Source organism: Camelus ferus, chromosome 13, assembly GCF_009834535.1.
Source record: "Camelus ferus isolate YT-003-E chromosome 13, BCGSAC_Cfer_1.0, whole genome shotgun sequence".
Taxonomy (NCBI): domain Eukaryota; kingdom Metazoa; phylum Chordata; class Mammalia; order Artiodactyla; family Camelidae; genus Camelus; species Camelus ferus.
This window is the reverse complement of record NC_045708.1, coordinates 48,444,401-48,462,339: the sequence shown is the minus strand read 5'-3', so window position 1 is coordinate 48,462,339 and position 17,939 is coordinate 48,444,401. Positions and strand designations below refer to the sequence as shown.

The 17,939-nt window shown below is 43.3% G+C and overlaps 1 protein-coding gene and 1 long non-coding RNA gene across 9 annotated transcripts in view; both read right to left on the bottom strand.

Moving 5' to 3' along the window:
- The window catches only part of DNAJC6 (DnaJ heat shock protein family (Hsp40) member C6), a 131,766-nt gene that overhangs the window by 54,227 nt on the left and 59,600 nt on the right, over window positions 1-17,939 (bottom strand). The window lies entirely within an intron of this gene.
- On the bottom strand, window positions 3,146-17,920 carry LOC116668058. Its single transcript, XR_004325127.1, has 3 exons — window positions 17,248-17,920; window positions 10,381-10,385; window positions 3,146-3,156 (listed from the first exon to the last, which is right to left on the bottom strand). It is a non-coding gene; the product is annotated as an uncharacterized LOC116668058 (long non-coding RNA).

Below are 17,939 nucleotides of genomic sequence, written 5' to 3'. Positions count from 1 at the left end.
AAAATGCTCGGTGAGGCTCAGTGAACTTGGAGTGAAGACACATCTATCTGCTAACTACCCAGGGAATGCGGAAATGCTCTGAAGGTGAATCCTGGGACAAAAGCAAAACAGTAACAAAATAAAACAAAAACCCATAGCAAGCAATCGGAGGAAACCCTGCTACCTAAGTGCAAAGAGAACCTACAGCGCCTCATTTCACTGGTCTCAGGACAAAGCTTCTGGCCTGGACTCGCCCGAGAGACATTCTCATAGAGGTCTCACCACTACCCTCTCGCATGGGAAAACCAAACACTGAGCCAACTCGACCGAAGTCAGTGATGGGGGTTGGCTTGGCCAGAACTGGGAGACCACCTGGGTCTGGCCTCGCGCACAGCAGACGGGAGGTAAAGCTCAAGGGCACATCCTCACCTGTTGGATAGAAGGCTGGTTCCTAACCTCTCTTCAGACCCCCTCCACTCAAAAGGAGATGCCCCTCTGTGTTACTTGTCCCAAAGACTCTCAACTCAACAATAATCACTCCTGGAGAATTAGGAAAAGAGAAGCAGCATTTGGTCCCAGCGCGATGTAATTGAAAGGACCCAGGCTTTACAAATAAGCAGACCTGGATTCATGACACTGACCCTGCTTCCTTACTCCCTTTATAGCGATGGGCAGGCTAATTCATCTAAGCCTCAGTTTCCCCAAGTGTAAAATGCGGGCCGATAGTACCTTCCTTCCATGCATGGGATGGGGTTTAAACAAAATAATGACAGATAAACATTTGTCACCTGGAAGGCAATCATAAATAGTATTTTCCCACGCATGCCTGTCTTCTTATTCCTCTGTGAGAAGTAGAGGAGACTCCCCTGAGAAACGCAACCATGAGAAAGGGAAGGAAACAGACACTTGAGAATGGTCTGCATCTAGGAACTGCCACCGTCTTCCTCAATTCAGTGGAAAGGCTACTTACTATCTGTGTAACCTCATGCAGAGAGAAAGCCCATGACACCTTCCTCACAGAATCAGCACAAAGATTAAATCCACCATCTGTAAAAGCACACTGTCTGCTACATTTACAACTTAGTAAATGGTAATGTGAGGTGGAGATGTCTGTGGTGGAACTGAATTAGCTAGAACATTGTTCACAATGGATCTAACAGGCACTCTGAAATCCTCTCCCTGTCTGGAGTTTTTCTGGCTTTCTGTTTTTTGTTTTGTTTTGTTTTGTTTTTCATCATATGCAGATTTGAACTGCACAGAGATCAGACATCCAGGAAATGGTTCTCAGATAAAAATCTTCACATGTGGGCTCCATGTCACCTGAGGCAAGCTTATCAAGCAAAGGAAGGGGGTCCCCACCTGGCTCCCATGTTAACTAGCTCCTCTGACTGTCTTTCTGGCTTAATTATGCTCCAATAATCCTGACAAGACTGGCTGGGCTGCACTGTAAATCATGACAGTGGAAATCCTACAATAAAAGCAAGATTAATGATATGACCTCAATCTTGGCATGCAGGCCCATTAATTGGAAATTATGGACTTAATTGAATTCTGGGCATAGCACAGCTAGCTGGTTTAAATTTCCTGAGACCTGTTTCTTCACCCACATGAAGATAACTTGAATGTACCAATGACAACTAAGCCAAACAGTGGGTATTGCTGAAGAGACAGATAATTGATTATTTCCTTGGCACATTAGCTACCCAACCATTAGTCATGCTTTGGAGGGGCCATCACCATCATCTCAGCCACCTCCCTGTCTTCTACATGTTTGAGGGTGAGGCGTAACCTCTCCAAACTTCAGTTTTGAGATAACTGTTAATTTATCTGACACACACACACACACACACGAAGTACCCAGTAAGAAGCAGCCATTATCATTGTCCCTTATTTGCCATCACCTGCTATGATAAGGAGCCTGGAGGTGGGGAGGGAATGGGAAGGAGCCGTGTGGCTTCTCCTCTGCGGGCTGCAGAAATAGCACCACAAAGGGCCCTGACAACGCACTGTACACCCAGAGCCTCCCTGAGTTCAAGGCAGCTTCGGCCCCACCTTGGCTTTCGACAAGTGCGGACTCTGGTATGTCTCTTCTGTTTGCTTCAGTCTAGTCTGTGTGAGGCAATCTGCTCCTGGGACAAAGGTTTACAGACATGAGTCCTCCTCGCCCGACACGGAGATGGGTATCAGAGTCTCCACTATGGAGGAGGAAGGGGGGGACTCCTGGGATGGTGAGAGGGGTGTCTAAAAGTGATCAGTGACTCTAGAACATGCTGGAACCAGGATATCACGCTGTTTCCTCAGGGAGTTGGGGGGATGCAGCGAGAGTGTTAGAGAGGGTGGGAGATAAGGCTGGGAAGGTGAGTGGTCCTCAAATCCCCAAAGGCTTGAAGGTCCAACTGAGAACCTTTAACAGAAGAGATGGAGTTATTTAGAATTATTGGGAGGGGTGTGGGAATGCTTTTGTTGGAAGCTGCACATAGACAAGCTAATGTGCAAGAAAAGCTTAGTGAGAACCGAGACAGTGCTTAATTTATGTCTGTACCAAGCACCCAGCAGGATGCCTACCAGGGTAAACAGTCCAAAAGAGGACGCTGAATCAAACGGAATTAAATCTGTCCAGAAACCAGGAGCGCCACTTCACTCTTAAACCAACTGCAATGGCTTTGAAGTGCCGCAAGGCGATGTGGCAGTGCCTACAAATCACCTTCTGATTGCTGGGAACCGGGACCACGGGCTTTATGTCCATTAGCTCTTTTAATCCTCACAAGCATGTTGCCAAGTGAGCTCTATCATCCCCCTTGTTCAGGTGAGCAAACTGAGGACCCAAGACACAAATACAGTCACACAGCCAGGGCTGTTCCCCAGGTCTGCCACCTTCCAAAGCCTATGATCTTCTCATGACATTTTATATATTAATCAAAAGCTTAAAACAGAAAGGGAAACAGTCAGGAGAATAGAGAAGCCAGATCCTGTGAGGGACCCTGTGCGTGAGCGAAGGATAGTTTTAGGACCAGGTGCTAAGGCGAGGAAACTGCTAAACGTCGCTTGTTGGGAAGGCACAAATGAATGGAAGCCGCCTTGCGGGACCTGAGCAGGCAGGAGAGGAAAGTCATGGTCTCTCGTGGGCACTGGGTAGTCACACCCAGGGGTGGGGGCAGTGCCTTCAGAGGCTCTTCCCTCACATGTGGAATCTAAAAAAGCCAAACTTGTAAAAACAGAGAGTGAAATGCCGGCTCCCGGGGTCTGGAGGGTAGGGGGCAGGACTGATGTTTAAAGGTATAAACTTGCAACGAGTGGTAAATAAGTCCTGGCAATCTAATGCACAGTACAGCGAACACAGATGATAATATTACATTTTAATCATCAAGCCTGCTAAAAGATTAGATCTTAATTATTTCAAGCACAAAAGAAGTGATAGTTATATGACATGACAGAGGCACTAACTAATGCTATAATGGCAATCGTATTACAACATATAAATGTATCAAATCGGCATGTTGTACACCTTACATGTCTGTAACATTATATGTCAAATATATTCCCATTTTTTTAAGAAAAAGATGCTCTTTCCTAAACTGACCTCTTCCTGCTGCCCAGTCCTACCCACCCTCCAGGCACAGGCCCTCTGCAGGGTCAGCAGCTGCTCAAACTTGGATTCTGATGCTCACCAGGCATGTGTACAAGCATCCCAGCGAAGGCAGCGGAGGTCGGCCACGTATCTAGCCAACAGCAGGGTGAGCCATGAAGCAGGCCTGCCTGGCTCTAAATCCCACACCCTTTCACCATCACGCTCTTCATCTTCCCCCGTAAGAGAGACAAGTAGGGGTCTCAGTGCAATTGCCAACAGTGCACGAGGGGAGGTACCTCTGAAAGAGCCCCACAGAGACCCTGCCCAACAAAAATCAGATATCAGAAATGCCTACGTCCCGAGATGCCCAGCTCTCCCCACAGCAGCCATCATCACTGTGCTTCTCACAAGAGTAGAAGACTGGACTCACCGAGGACAACGCAGGGGGCAGCACACGCGGAGCCAGTATCTCTCCTCCTCGCCCACTTACACTTGAGTCCTCTCCCTCCCAGGCATGAGTCCAGGCATTTGGGAATCCACATTATCTGACCATGACAGTAACCAAAGGTATTCAGTTCCAAATATCAGCGTGCCCTGAAGCACACGGCTTTTCCTCTCTGGGCAAAGCCTCTTCCCCTTTAAAATTAGGGGAGGTGGAATTGGCTGCTCCCTAAGGTCCCATAATACTGGGTGACTCCATGGGTCACAGACTCTATAAAACATGAGTGTTAAATTGTGATGGATGCAATTTGCTACAGGGCAAGGCACTGGTAGGAGCGCCACCAAACTGGACGTGGAGCTGAAGTCTTAACTGCTGCTACAGGGCAGCACCGGTCAAACAAAAAACATTCCATCCTCCATCGTGGCTTTCGTTTTCCATATCTGTGTGGGAAGCCCTGGTGAGGACTGTTATGTAACAGGCTGGCCAGCTGCAAGCTCATTCTGTCTTCTTTCTCTGCACTTGGCATTAATCTCAGAGTGACTGACCTCTCCCCGGCTGCCCTTTTCTGTTAAGCTTTAAACATCTGCATCTTGCCTTTATAACTGTGAGCTTCCAGAAGGCAAGCTGGGTGGTGAGACAAGACTGCAGACACAGTGCAGCGCACGGAGCTGTGGACACAGCGCTGGTGAGAGTGTTCCAGTATTCTGCTACTGAAAACAACAAACAGTAACTGAAATCAGCTAACCCTTGAGCACCTACTCTGTACCAGGCACCATTCTACATGCTTCACAACTCTTCGAGGTACGCATTATTGCTATCTTATATTTTGTACACGTGGAAACACATAGAGAGAGGCTATCAAATCTGCTGAGGTCACACAGTTAATAAAGGCAAAATGTGGACAGGCTCCCACAAGCATGTGTTGAATGAAATCACCTAGAGAACAGTTGGGAACATGTTCCTTTGGCATCAGAGAGACCTGGATCCAAATTCTAATTCAGCAGTTTACTCGCTGTTTCTTCAGATAAGCTGCTTAAGCCTTTCTGAACTTCAGTTTCTTCATCTGTAAAATGGGATAACAATATCTACCTTATGAGGTTACTCTGAAGATCAGAGACAAATGCCTCTGAAAGAACCTTGTGCGGTGCCCGGCCTAGTGATCTAGTCATGTGTGTGCTAAGCTCCTATGGTGTAGAAGGCGCTGTGGCAGGTGGTGGGAAAACAGAGGAAAGCATGGTCCCTGCCCACAAGCTGCTCAGAGTCTCCTGACCGGGCAAACATAAACAAAAAAAGTATATCCCAGGAGGAAAGGACAGTGTTACGCAAAAAAAAAAAAAAAAAAAAAAGTGTCCTTTTTTTTTTTTCAAGATTTTTTTTTCAAGATTAATCTTTTTAATGCCATCCTAAAACAGAATGGGCCAGCAGGGCCTCTGGGCTCAGCAGCTGTGGAGGAGGAGGGACCCCCTCCATACCTCCTAAGGCAGGTCACTGCACGAAGGCACTCATGAGGGGGACTTCAAGCCCCTCTTCTATTTCTTCATATAAAATTGGAGGAGGAGGGGAAGGGCAGGAGCCTGGAAAACATTCTTCCCAGCCCATGGGTAAAGGAAAAACTCAGGGAGCAAAACACTGCTAACTCAGGGTCTACCCTCACACACACACCCATCTTCCATCCCTCTCTAGAGTCTGCAGTGGAGACCTGGGGAGAGGACAGCCCGGGTTCACCTCTTCTTCCTTCTAGCTGGTACGAAGTTGATAATCACCACTCTGAGTGATATAGCAGACCCACGGCAGGGCCTGGTAACCACTCTTCTCGATGATCTTCATGTATCGGACCTGGATCCCGGAACACAGCAGAGAGCACCTGAGGGCAAGGAAAGCTGAAGAGAGTCTGGGCGGATTGTTCTTGGCTGATGAGGCCATACCCCAGGGTACTGACCTTGACCCTGTCCTCATATCTCACATTCAATCGGTCAGAAAATTTTGTCCAGAATCCAAAATGTGTGTAGAGCTTCCACTTTAAGAGGAAACGGAGGAGCTATGAGGGAGGGGTATATATTATACACACACCCTCACAGTCTTATATTGTTTCTAGCTCTGTCCACTGAAAAGGGCTAAACACAGAGGCCAACTCAGTAGCCCCGGCACACCAAGATTGTGGTCTTGAAACACCACGGCCCTCTAAAAACCACTAGGGCCCTTTGGAAAGTGGCTGATTCTAAGATCGGGGCAAAAAATATACAAGATGAGCCTGGTCTGTGATATGAGAAACTAAAAGAGAAGAGCACGGTATGAAAAAGACTCAGATGCCAACTTCAGAGGCTCCCACTTGCCAGAGACGGGTCCATGTGAACGTGAGTGAGAACAGTCCCTGCGACAGGCTGAAGCATAAATACATGTTCACAAACAGGAGTTCATAGTGATAAAATTACAGAAAGAGAGAGAAGCTTCATCAGCTACCTTTGGAGAATGCTGGGGAACCAATTTTTTTAATTTTGAAAACTAATAAGTAAAGGGAAAGACTCAAGACTTTTCGTGCCTTTGCCATATGAGCTGTACTTCAGGGTAACCCAGTATCTGATGAGGGAGAAATACTTCTCTTCATGGAAGTACTCCCAGCTCACAGAGAAAGAGTGGTAGAATTTACCATTTGCAATTCCTCATAAAATAATGGAACTAGGTAGTGATCACAAAAACAGAAACAGCCATGCATTATGACCCACAATGGAAATACGAAACACAGTCTATGAGACAGTTCTGATCTGAATCTAAACCTGATCAAACCTCTAGATCTAACTACCAGGGGACTCAGGGGACACAGGGGACAGAGGAAAAGGTAAGTGCTACCACAGGGGTGTAGTCAGCAAAATCCGGACTTTGGGGAAAACTTAAAATGCAAATCACCTAACTTATATTAACAAAGACATTGCAAAGGGACAAAAAAAGAGATGGAAAGGAAACTTTGGAAAATAAAGAGAATTAAGACACATGTCAGCCAACTTCAAGGCATGAACATTATTTGAATTCTTATTCAAACAAACTGTAAAAAGCGAAAAATTAGACTCCCATTTTAAAAATGGGGATATTCTGAACAGGCTGAATATTTGATATTAAGGAATTACTCTTCTAGATGAAATAAGGATGGGTAATGTTTAAGAAGCCCTTCTATTTTAGAGACATATTGGATGACATGATTATTACGACTGAGATTTACTTCACAGAAATCCATAGGACCAGGTACAGGTACAGAAGAAATGAGACTGATCAGGGGTAGATAATTGTTGAAGCTAGGTGACAGGGACATGGGTTTCCACTTTGCACTTAAGCTGTTACCCCTTCCTACTTCTATACATATTTGAAATTAGAAAGTTATATATATTTATACATTATGTACATTATACACCATCATATATAATGTATATATTACTATATGCAAACATGCATGTAGCTATAACCCGCCTTTCCTCACTCCCTGCAGAGCCACCAGTCATAGGTCTAAGTCATCATTCATTTCTCACCTGAATCGTTGCTATAGCCTCTAAACTGGTGTCTTTGCCTCCACCTTGCCTCCCTGCAGTCTGGTCAATAAAGAGCCACAAAAGCGTTCTTTCAGGAAATAAGGCAAGTCATGTCAGTCTTCTGCTTAAAATCTTCCGGTGCATTCTTATCTCACTTAGAATAAACATCAAAGTCCTTACTATGGTCTAAAGGCTCTTTGGAGTTGGCCTCTGCACACCTCTCTGGCCTCATCTCACACCCCTCTTCCCCTGTCTCTTTGTTGTAGCCACACTACTCCCCTATTCAACATACGCCCGCCTCAGGGCCTTGGCACATACCATCCACTGTCCCCCCGGAAATCCACATGGCTCGCTTCTCCACCTCCTACAGGTCTCTGCTTAAATGCTTCTTTTTCAGAGAGTTGTCCAGATCACCCTATATAAAGTAGCACCCCCAACCTTCTTATTTTAGTTACTTTTCTTCATCGTACTTTTTAATCCTGATTTTTTTCTGTCTCCACCTACTAGAAAAGAAGCTCTATAAAAGAACACATAGAGTTTATTCTAGGCACTGTTATTTCCCAAAGTGTCTGGCTCAATCCACATTGTTGATTTTGACCTTAAATTCTGAAACATAAACTAGCCAGCAAAACTGCACAGGGAGTATTGAGCAAAGGGTGGTAGAGCAGGTAGGAACCACAGTATGGAAAGCTGTGCACCTGTTTAAGACACTGAATTTTATCTTGTAGGCAATGGGGAGTCTCAGACTACATATAATAGGCCTTTGAATATTCCTTTTGATACAGTTTTGTTATTGCCCTCTCCCAAAGCAGATGTAGTTAAATTAACTTAAAAACAAAATTGCTTCTTGATTATCTAGTCCAAAAGATTCAAAATATATCTTCAAAATAATCTCTTATAATGAGTGAACCAGATATGAACATGGCTGAAGCGTTGGTTATTTCATGAAATAGTTTATTTTAAATTTCTATTCATATCTATGTTTCTTTTTAAAAAAAAAAAAAAAGGAGAGGTCATTTAAACAACCTCCAAGTCCTTAATAATGATTCTCAAGGCTCTCTTCAACATGATGTAATCAAACACAAGGCGATATTAAAGACGAAGCTCAGAAATAATCAAATAGTCATGAGGAATCCTGGACCCAGGGATGTTATAGAATGCATTATTAGGGATATGGAACAGAATTTGCAGTTATTTCCTTAAAATGTTTAAAATAATACCTATAGGGGAAAAACCCCTAAGTCATTGTCCAAAAAATGGCACTGCTGCTTTTCAACATGTTAAAGCTACTACGTTTTTCAGGAGTTATGACTGTAAGTGCACAGTATCTGAGCTGGAGTCCTGATTCTGTCCCCTGTTGTGATCTTGGGCCAGCCTCTTACCCCTTTTGAGCCTCAGGCTCATCAGCCATAAACTGAAGATAATTATATTCAGCTTAGAAAGCAGTTGTAAAAATGGAGTAAAATGATGTCCGTGGAAGCACTCTGCACACTAAAAATAAGGCAAGGATGGTGTATACTGAGGCCAATGCCAAACAGCATTGAGATTAAAAGATAAAGCTCTTCCCAGAACTCCAGGTCTCCACCTCAGAGTCTGCTTATTTCTCCAGGCTGTTATTTTTATTGCTATTGGAAGTACATCAGAAGGATCACTGCTGAGCCTGGGCAAACACCAAACAAGTCCAGAATGTACTATCAAATGCCCACAATTAGTTACTGGGCTTGTGTGCTTTTTGCCTTTTTTTTTTTTTAAAGAGCCTCTTGGTATGTTACAAACCTTAATGTGAATAGCTGAATTAACATGAGATTAAGAACCCAAGTGCCCAAACTGGAACCACATGCAAATCTGTAGGGATGGATGGCCTGCTGCCAGTGGATGCACATCTGGGAGGCTCTAGTCACTGTACATAAAAGAATCTGCCATTGTTCTCAGAGTCACTCAGCCCCTCTGCCAACAGAACACCCTTTGAGTACCTGCCAACTTTCTATGCATTCCAGGTTTGAGATTCTGTTGTCATCATCTGATTTCTAATCCTTTAAGTGCTTGAATGGATTTTAAGAGGAAAGGGTGATCTAAATATTTTTTATCCACCACTGCTAATATTAAAAAACAGCACTGCTTTCTTATGTTCAAAGCCTCTGGGAGATCTCAAACAATTTCTGAAAGGAACGCTGTCAATGTAGCCACTTGTAAAGATGAGTTTAATGAAGCAAAAGAATAACACTTCATCAAGGAAGCTGTTGATCACGCTCCCAAAGATGCCTAGGCAAAGCAGAATTTGACCAGCATGAAGGTATCTGCCCCAGCATCACTGATGCTTGTCCAAAGTATAGCCATTGATTCTCCACGAGGAGGTGGGATGGGCACCACTGACCATGAGCTTCTGACTCCTACTCTGCAATGAACAAACTCTAAAATAGATGAGGCTTGAGCATATTAGTTTATTTCTTGCCTCTCTTCCATTACGTCACTCAGGGCATTTGCCTCTGCTATTCCTTCTACTAGGAAACTTTCCTGGCTCTGTGCTTGCTTGATTCCTTCTCATGCTCCAGAAGATCCTACTATAAATGCTACCCATTCAGAAAGGTGTCCCCTCCTACCAGCTCTAAAGCAGCCCCTATCACCACCCCACAATTCATCAAATGTTTGTTATTCTGAAATATCCAGGTTTCAAGTGCCCCTCCTGTTGTCCATCTATGCTGATTTGGAGTTGGAAAAGAGACTTAACCATAGAAATATGGTTCCCTCATAGACTGCCCCACTGTTAATATCTGTGGTGTACTATCCATTTACCATACTGATGAGAAAAAGCAAACCAATGACAAAAAGTAAGGTTATCTACAAATAAGGGTCTGTGATAAATTGGAGCCTACAATCTCTAACCAAGCACAGCAAAGCCAGCAACCTGGGCCTGGCATCAGGTCCCAGGACACACTGAGAGACTCCAAAACATGAGGAAACAGAGTTCAGGCTCACCAAAGTAATGGACATGCGGCAGCAGGCAAATTAAGATTTCCAGCTTGGCATGAGACCCAGGTGGAGTCAGATGTCAGCTCTACCACATGTCGTAAGCCCTGTGATATCTCTGTGCGTCTGTTTCCTCACGCAAAAGAAAATATTCCCAGAAGCAACGGCAAGACGGAACGCAACGACAACAGCTTTTGCCATATTTGATCACCAAATATTTTCTTCTGACCTGAGCTCATACTCAGCCAACCGGATGTAAGACCAGTCCTTTCAACTTGGGGCTCCTAACCTACTTAATACAACACTTCCTGCTCAGGTTATAATTAGGAGTATCTGATGATTATGAGGAACATGAGAGTGCTTTATGAAGTGCTAATGAGCAACTCTGATTTGTCTGGCATCAGAGTGGAGAGGACAAGGACCTCCAGCCACAAGAGCACTAAGATAAACAGGCAGCAGTTTCATTATGTATTTGCTATGTGACCTCGGGGAAGTTACTTCACTCTCTGGAAAATTTGATCTGCAAATTGAGGCTTAATGACAAAACTTGCCTTCTAGGAATCTTCTCAGAATTAAATAAGATAATGTATGTTAAGTATTTAACACATGCACGGCAAATAAACTGTAAGCCCCAAACAAATGTCAACTATTTTTATGAGTGTGACCTCCTCATTAAGATGAAGTTCAGTGTTTCATGAAATTCTGAGACTTTTTCTTGACTACACTGGGACATCCTGCTTTGCCATCTTACCTAGAAATGGAACTTCCTAAGTCTGGGAGGCCAGCGGCTGCAGAGTACCAATGAAGGGCCTGTTTTCCTGAAGCTGAAACACAAGGAGGTGGGTGGCAGGAATGCTGTTTGTCAAACGAATGTCCATTCTCCCCTTCTTCTTCCTTGGAACTATTTTTAATCTGGTCACAAGGCCTCCCAGAATAAAAGACTACATTTCCCAGGATTCCCTTCAGCAAGACGTAACCATGTGATTAAGTTCTGACCAATAAGATGTGAGTGGTGGTGAGAGGGAAGAGGTACGCTGGGAAACAAATGTGTTGGTATCTTAGACAACGAGGAAGAGAGTAACACCCTAAGAAGCATAAAGCAACCAGACAGAAGGAGACTGGGATCCTAGTTATTTCATGGAGTGAGGCTGACACATTGCAGATCAGGCTTTTATATGAGCAAGAAATAAGCTTCCATCTGCTTAAGCCACAGTTATGATGGACTTTGTTACCTGCAGCCAAACTTATAACTCATATATATTATAGACAACGTGGAGAAAGGAAGAAGAAAGGCAGAATGTGGTGGAGGGTTACAACATGTCCCAGGCACATAGTGGGTTCCCACATTTACTTGCAGAATTAAATATGCTCTCTAGGACTCCAGGCAATCAAACCCAATATGGACTACTGACGTCAGCTCCAAAAAAACAAAAGGGACAGTGACCAGCTGGAGAGTGTCCATAGGAGGATGACTAAGGCAACAGAAGCTTGAACAACCCCATCTCACCAGCAAAGACTGCACAAGCTGGAAGGAAAAGGTAAACCAAAGCATCAGGACTAGGCTTCAAGTAACTCAAGGGTAGTAAGTTGAACAGGGGTCCCTTCTTTGCACTCCAGTTTCCTCATCTGTAATAGATAAGACCAGAAAATTATTATAATCCCTTCCAGCTATATAATGAGGGAGCTACAGATTCAGAGGAATTTATGTTGCTTCAAAGGACAGAAATACAACCCACCTAGATATAGCACTGAGAGAGTGAAGGACAGATTTCTGTTGAACGTTAAAAGACAATTTCTAAGTGATATTTCTTGTCCAGCAATAAAATGGCTGCCTTCCAAAGTCCAGAGTTATCTTACGGGAAGAGTTCAGTCAAGGGCTAGACAGGTTCCCAGAGGAAATGCTGAGTTTGGCAAGGACCATAGAGTTAAAACAGCTCCTTCTTACAGACTGGTCAGAAAGTGGGCTTTATAGTAGACAGCCCTGGATTTTAATCCAGTTCTGCCACTTGCTTGTCTATATTAAACAAGTTATTCACCTTTTTTTCAGTCTCAGATTCCTCATTTTAAAAATGGGGAGTGTAAGGGGGAGGGTAGAGCTCATGCTTAGCATGCACAGAGTTCTGGGTTCAATTCCCCGCATCTCCACTGAGAAATTAAGAAATTAAGAAAGAAAGAAAGAAAGGAAAGGAAAGGAAAGGAAGAAAGGAAAGGAAAGAAAGGAAGGAAGAAAGGAAGAAAGAAAGAAGGAAGGAAGGAAAGAAAGAAAGGAGGAAGGAAAGAAAGAAAAAGAAAGATGGGGAGAGTAAGACATAATTTAAAAGTACATTTGTGTTAAAAAGAGAAAACACATGTCAAGCACACAGCACAGTGCTAGACTTAGAGCTGCTTATAGTGGTCATCGTCAATATCACTCTAACTCTAGAAATGGGGAGGAAAGGAGAAAATGGGAGGAGCTCAGAAGATGAGAGTCATCCATCCTGATGGCAGCATCAGCAGGTAGAGGGGCTGAAATTTGTGGACTGGGCAGGCAGTTGCACTGCTAAAGTAAACCCAGGCTTAACCCTATGAATGTGGTGAGTGCAGGCGGAATCGAAAATACTCGAAGAGCAGGAGAGGAAGGAGAGCTGGCAGTTGGAGACTCATCAGAAACTGGGGAAGGATCCCATCTGGATATCATCCACCCATCTAATATTTGTTGATTATCTATGAGCAATTATAAGATGAGAAAAGTGCCACAATAAGGAAAGTATGGAGTACAGGCAGGGCACAGAGGAGAAGCATCTGACCCAGAGGTAGACGGTCAGACGGGGGTTTCCAGAGACTGTGAGAGCTAACTGAACACCTGCACTACTGAGACGAAGCCGTTTGGGGTGAAGGGTAGGGAGAGAGCTCAAGCTGGTAATGTGTTTGAAGGAAGGGGTAGATCATAAACCTCTTCACCACCCCTCTAAAATTCCCACATTCTGAGTGGCCAATCAGATGGGGAAGTCCTTTCTAACTCTAAGGTTCCACAGTTATGGCTTCAGATGAAAAAGCAAAATAAAGTAAATGCCCTACTCATTAGAGTTGAATACTTTTTTTTAAAGAATAGTGGTGGGTGTGGATGTGGTTATAAAAAGGCAACACGAGGGCTCTTTGCGGTATGTTGGAACTGTTGAGTATCTTGACTGTGATGGTGGATTCACGAACCCACACAGGTGACAAATAGTATAGAACTTACGTGTGCTGCGCGCGCACACACACACACACACGTACAAATAAAACCAGGGAAATGTGAGGTAGAACGCATCCATGTCAGTATCTCGGCTTTAATACTACACTACAGTTTTGCAAAATATTGCCTCTGGAAGAAATGTGCCAAGTTTACAAGGATCTCTCTGTATTGTTTCTCCCAACTACATGTGAATCTATAATTATTAAAATAAAAAGTTTAGCTACAAAAGTAGCTACAGAAAAAGAACAGAGTTACATAAAATTGCAGTGATGAAATGTAAATTCATTGTTGAAACTGCAACAAAATACATAAAAATAACCTGTTAAAATTACTGGCAACCTACTATTCAAATGTCTTTTCATAGTATTTTGATCTAGTTCCTTCATTTATAGACTATTATATATCTTTATAATGATTTTTTCTGTATTATATATATATACAAACATATGTGTGTGTTTTATATTGTTTAATTCAGCATGTAGTTTCTCTTATTCCATGAATTTTACACTTTAAAGATCTTCCCATTATAAAATATTCCTTGAACAATTATTTTTAATGGCTGTTTAGTAATACCATATAGGCATATCATAATTATCTGAACCAATCTCCTATTTTGGAACATTTTAGGTTGTTTTTTCTATAAGCAATTCTACAATAAATCAAATCTAACTGGTTGCTGACATTACTGAGATGAAAGAAAAGCAGTCCCTGAACATTAAAATGTTAGAGTCAGAAAAGATCTTAGAAATCACCTGCCCAAACAATCCCCCTAAAACAAACATACACTCACACAGAAACCACTTCATAGTTACGGAAACTATGTGCCTATTTCCACTTTAGGAAGTAAGGAAAACACACAATTTCAACAGCTATTTAAAAAAAGAAAAAAAGCATGAGCCGTCAACCTTGCTCTAAGTCATTTTTGACCTTGTAGGATCAAGTAGAAAAAGCATCAATGAAGAAAGTATAAAGAAAAAAATTTTAAGACTAAAACATTCTAGATGGTTCCTTCTAGACGTCCTGGATGGACATTCTCCGTGACACTGGGGACACAGTTTATTACAATTTTGTCTCTTCATCCATTATCATATCCTCCTCCTAGAGTCCTCAATAAATACTTGTTATCTGAGTGAATGACCCAAGTCACTGGCACATATAGTACTCAACGCTCACTGTTACCCGAACATTCCATCCTATTCGGCTCCCCTGTGGCACGTCCTCCCTAACCCCTTCTCCATCTGAGGAAATCTTGCCCGCCCTTCAGAGCCAGCAATACCGTCCCTCTTCAGAGAAGCCGTCATCAACCCCTAAATCACTTCTTGCTCATATCCTTCATCTCGTACTTTGTTGCAGATACACAGACACCTGTCTCCACTGATCATAAAGGAGCAACTTGAGGGTCAGGCTGTCCCTTTTTCAAGTGTGAGCAGGGCTCTGCCAATCACACTGACAGGACAAGACAGACTCCTGACGTCCCCCACTCTGGCCACCGCTACTGGATGAGAGGCACATAAGCAACACCTAGTAAGCCCACTGGATTTTCTCCTCCTGGAATTAAGAGTTGGGATTCACAGACAGATGATCAGTGAAGACCAAATGCTTGAATTAGTGACACGTAAACCTGGAAACTTTGGGGGAACCATGTGCACAGAGAAGATAAGAAAGCTGGTCTAAGAGAGAGAATAAAGGGTGAAGTAAATACACAGGAGGAAGCAAAATAAGAACCATGAAGCACCAGAGGGAGAGGCTGCCAGGTGGCTCTGGGCTCTGGAGTTCCAGGCACGAAGAAGGCAGAGCTCCACTCTCTGAACCTAGGACTCAGAAGGTAGTCTGTGACTTTATAACAACTCCCTTTCTTTGGCTTTCAATTAAGATGTTCTGAAATAGGCTTTTATTACTTGCAACCAAAGATAATTTACTAAGACATGGAGTCTTCACTAAAGACACTAATGATTTTCCCTCCAGCCCTTTATCATCTATTTCTTCCTCTAAAAATATTCTTCCCAACTTTATCTGAAAGCTCAAATTCTACCCATCCTTCAAGACCATCCTTTAGAGCTGCTAAATACAACCCAACCAAGGAGGAGTCTGTCTCTGCCTTCTCCAAACTCCCTCCAAGAGCACTGGTTTTGTGCTTGACACACACACATATCAGAGTGATTCGTGTACTTTCCTTATCCTACCCCCCCCCCCCATTAAACCACTTCCTCTCTCCAGGCCTCAGTTTCCTCACTCTTAAAATGAGTGAACTGGATGAGATCAGTGGTAGTCAAACTGGATTCTTCTCAGGTTCTGCAGTTATGCGTAAGAAACCACGGCTGGGGCAAGCGAGGCAAGTGATCCCAAGAAAGCAGTGCCCTGGCCTCCCATCCTGACCCTAACCAGAGTTGCTCTGTTTTCATGTATTTCACATAGTAAGAATCTGGATAAGGCTTTATTGAGAAAAGGAATCCTAGTACTCATCAAACTTGAAAGCCCTAAACTAGGTAATCCATAGGGCTCTAAGATTCCAGCCATAGTAGTGAAACAAAAAACAACAAGAACTAAAATTTTGCTGAACTAGACACTGCTCTAAACACCCTGTGTTTGTCACTATTTTAATCATCACAGTCATGTAAGGTAGGTATTCTTAACTTCATCCTAAAATGAGGGCCCGATCAAATAAATTACAAGTAGCAGAGGCAGGATCCGAGCCTGGGTCACAACCCAGATCCACGTCTGAGTTCTTAACCACAATACTGTCTTCTACACTCCTCTAACTCTTTCTTATCTCACAGCACTGTATTTGGGCTGACGGTCATTTAATAGTGTTTGCTGAATGAATAAATGCTTAAATGAACAAAGGAAGCCTATCTTGGAGTCCAGGGAAAGTGAGACACAAAGGTGAATTTTCTAGGACTTCAGCTGCCTCCAGGTAATAATCTCAGTCAAGCGAAACTATTCTATAACTTAGGCCTTTTCCATGCCATCTCCCTGAAAAGCAAAGGAGCTTCTTGCAGCCAGGAAGAAATTCCTTTTAGGTTCGGTTTAATTTGTAACACTGACTAGTTCCATCAGCTTGATGGGTCCATGGATGCAAACGTCACCATATATGCCATCTGTAACTCATAATCAATCTACTCACTCTACGAATATCAGTTTCTCAGCCTTCAAACTACTGACATTTGGGGCCAGGTACTTTTTTGCTGTGTGGAGCTGTCTTGTGCACAACACCCTGGCCTCTACCCACTACATGCCCACACTGTGACAACCAAAAATGTGACACCCAAATTTGATTAGCACTAGGTCCCCCACATTGTGACAACAAAAAACATCTCCAGACATTGCCAAATATCGACGGAGTAGTGGTGCATGGAATAGTCCCTCATTGAGAACCACTGCTTTATAGGGACTAGGTTTTGTCGCAACACTGGGGGAAAATAAAGAAAAACAAGCAATGCCTAATCATGCTTAGAACAAGAATAATAGTTTCCTTTCATCCTTGGAAAGCTCCTGGGTTTCATCCTCCACCCTGAAAATTCTCCTTCAACTGAGCCGTCCTGAGCAGCCTGTAATGTACCACGCCTGCTGACCACGCCCACGGACAGTTCCGGTGGTAACAACCCTACACATTTGTGAGGGCTACGTGGTGACCACACACTGTCTTAAGTCTTATGAACAGTCCTGTAATGAACATAACAAAGCAAACAGTCAGAATCTTGTAAAATAAAAAAAAAAGCAAAATAATCTACATTGACGAATACGCAGGATAATAAAATATTCCCAACATGGGCTCGCAGAGCTTCAGCCTCTTGGTGAAGTCAGCGTTTATCAAGCGTCTGTTACAGGGCAGGGAATGCACTAGGCATATTTCTATACCTTAACCCCTTTGACTTTCCTAACAATCTAACAAGAAAAGCATTATTCGTTTTACAGAAGGACTCAGAGGAGTAAACTGACTTGCCCGAGATCACAAGGCTAGTCATTGATGTCAGAACTGGAATCTAGAATAACCACCAGCTCCAACTCCAGTGCTCTCTGCTAAACTGTAGTTCCCTTCAAGAAGTCCAGTCCTCTCTCCACTGCTATGCTGCAGTATCCTACAGGAAAATTAGCAGCTCCAATTAATAGAGAGCCCAGAAGGTAACAAAACCTTTTCGTTCATATTTTTACACATAGGTAAGAGACAAAAGGATAAATTCCAAAATGTTAACAATGGTTATTCACGGAAAACGAGTTTACAAGTTATTTTGTGTATGTGTGTGTACCTTT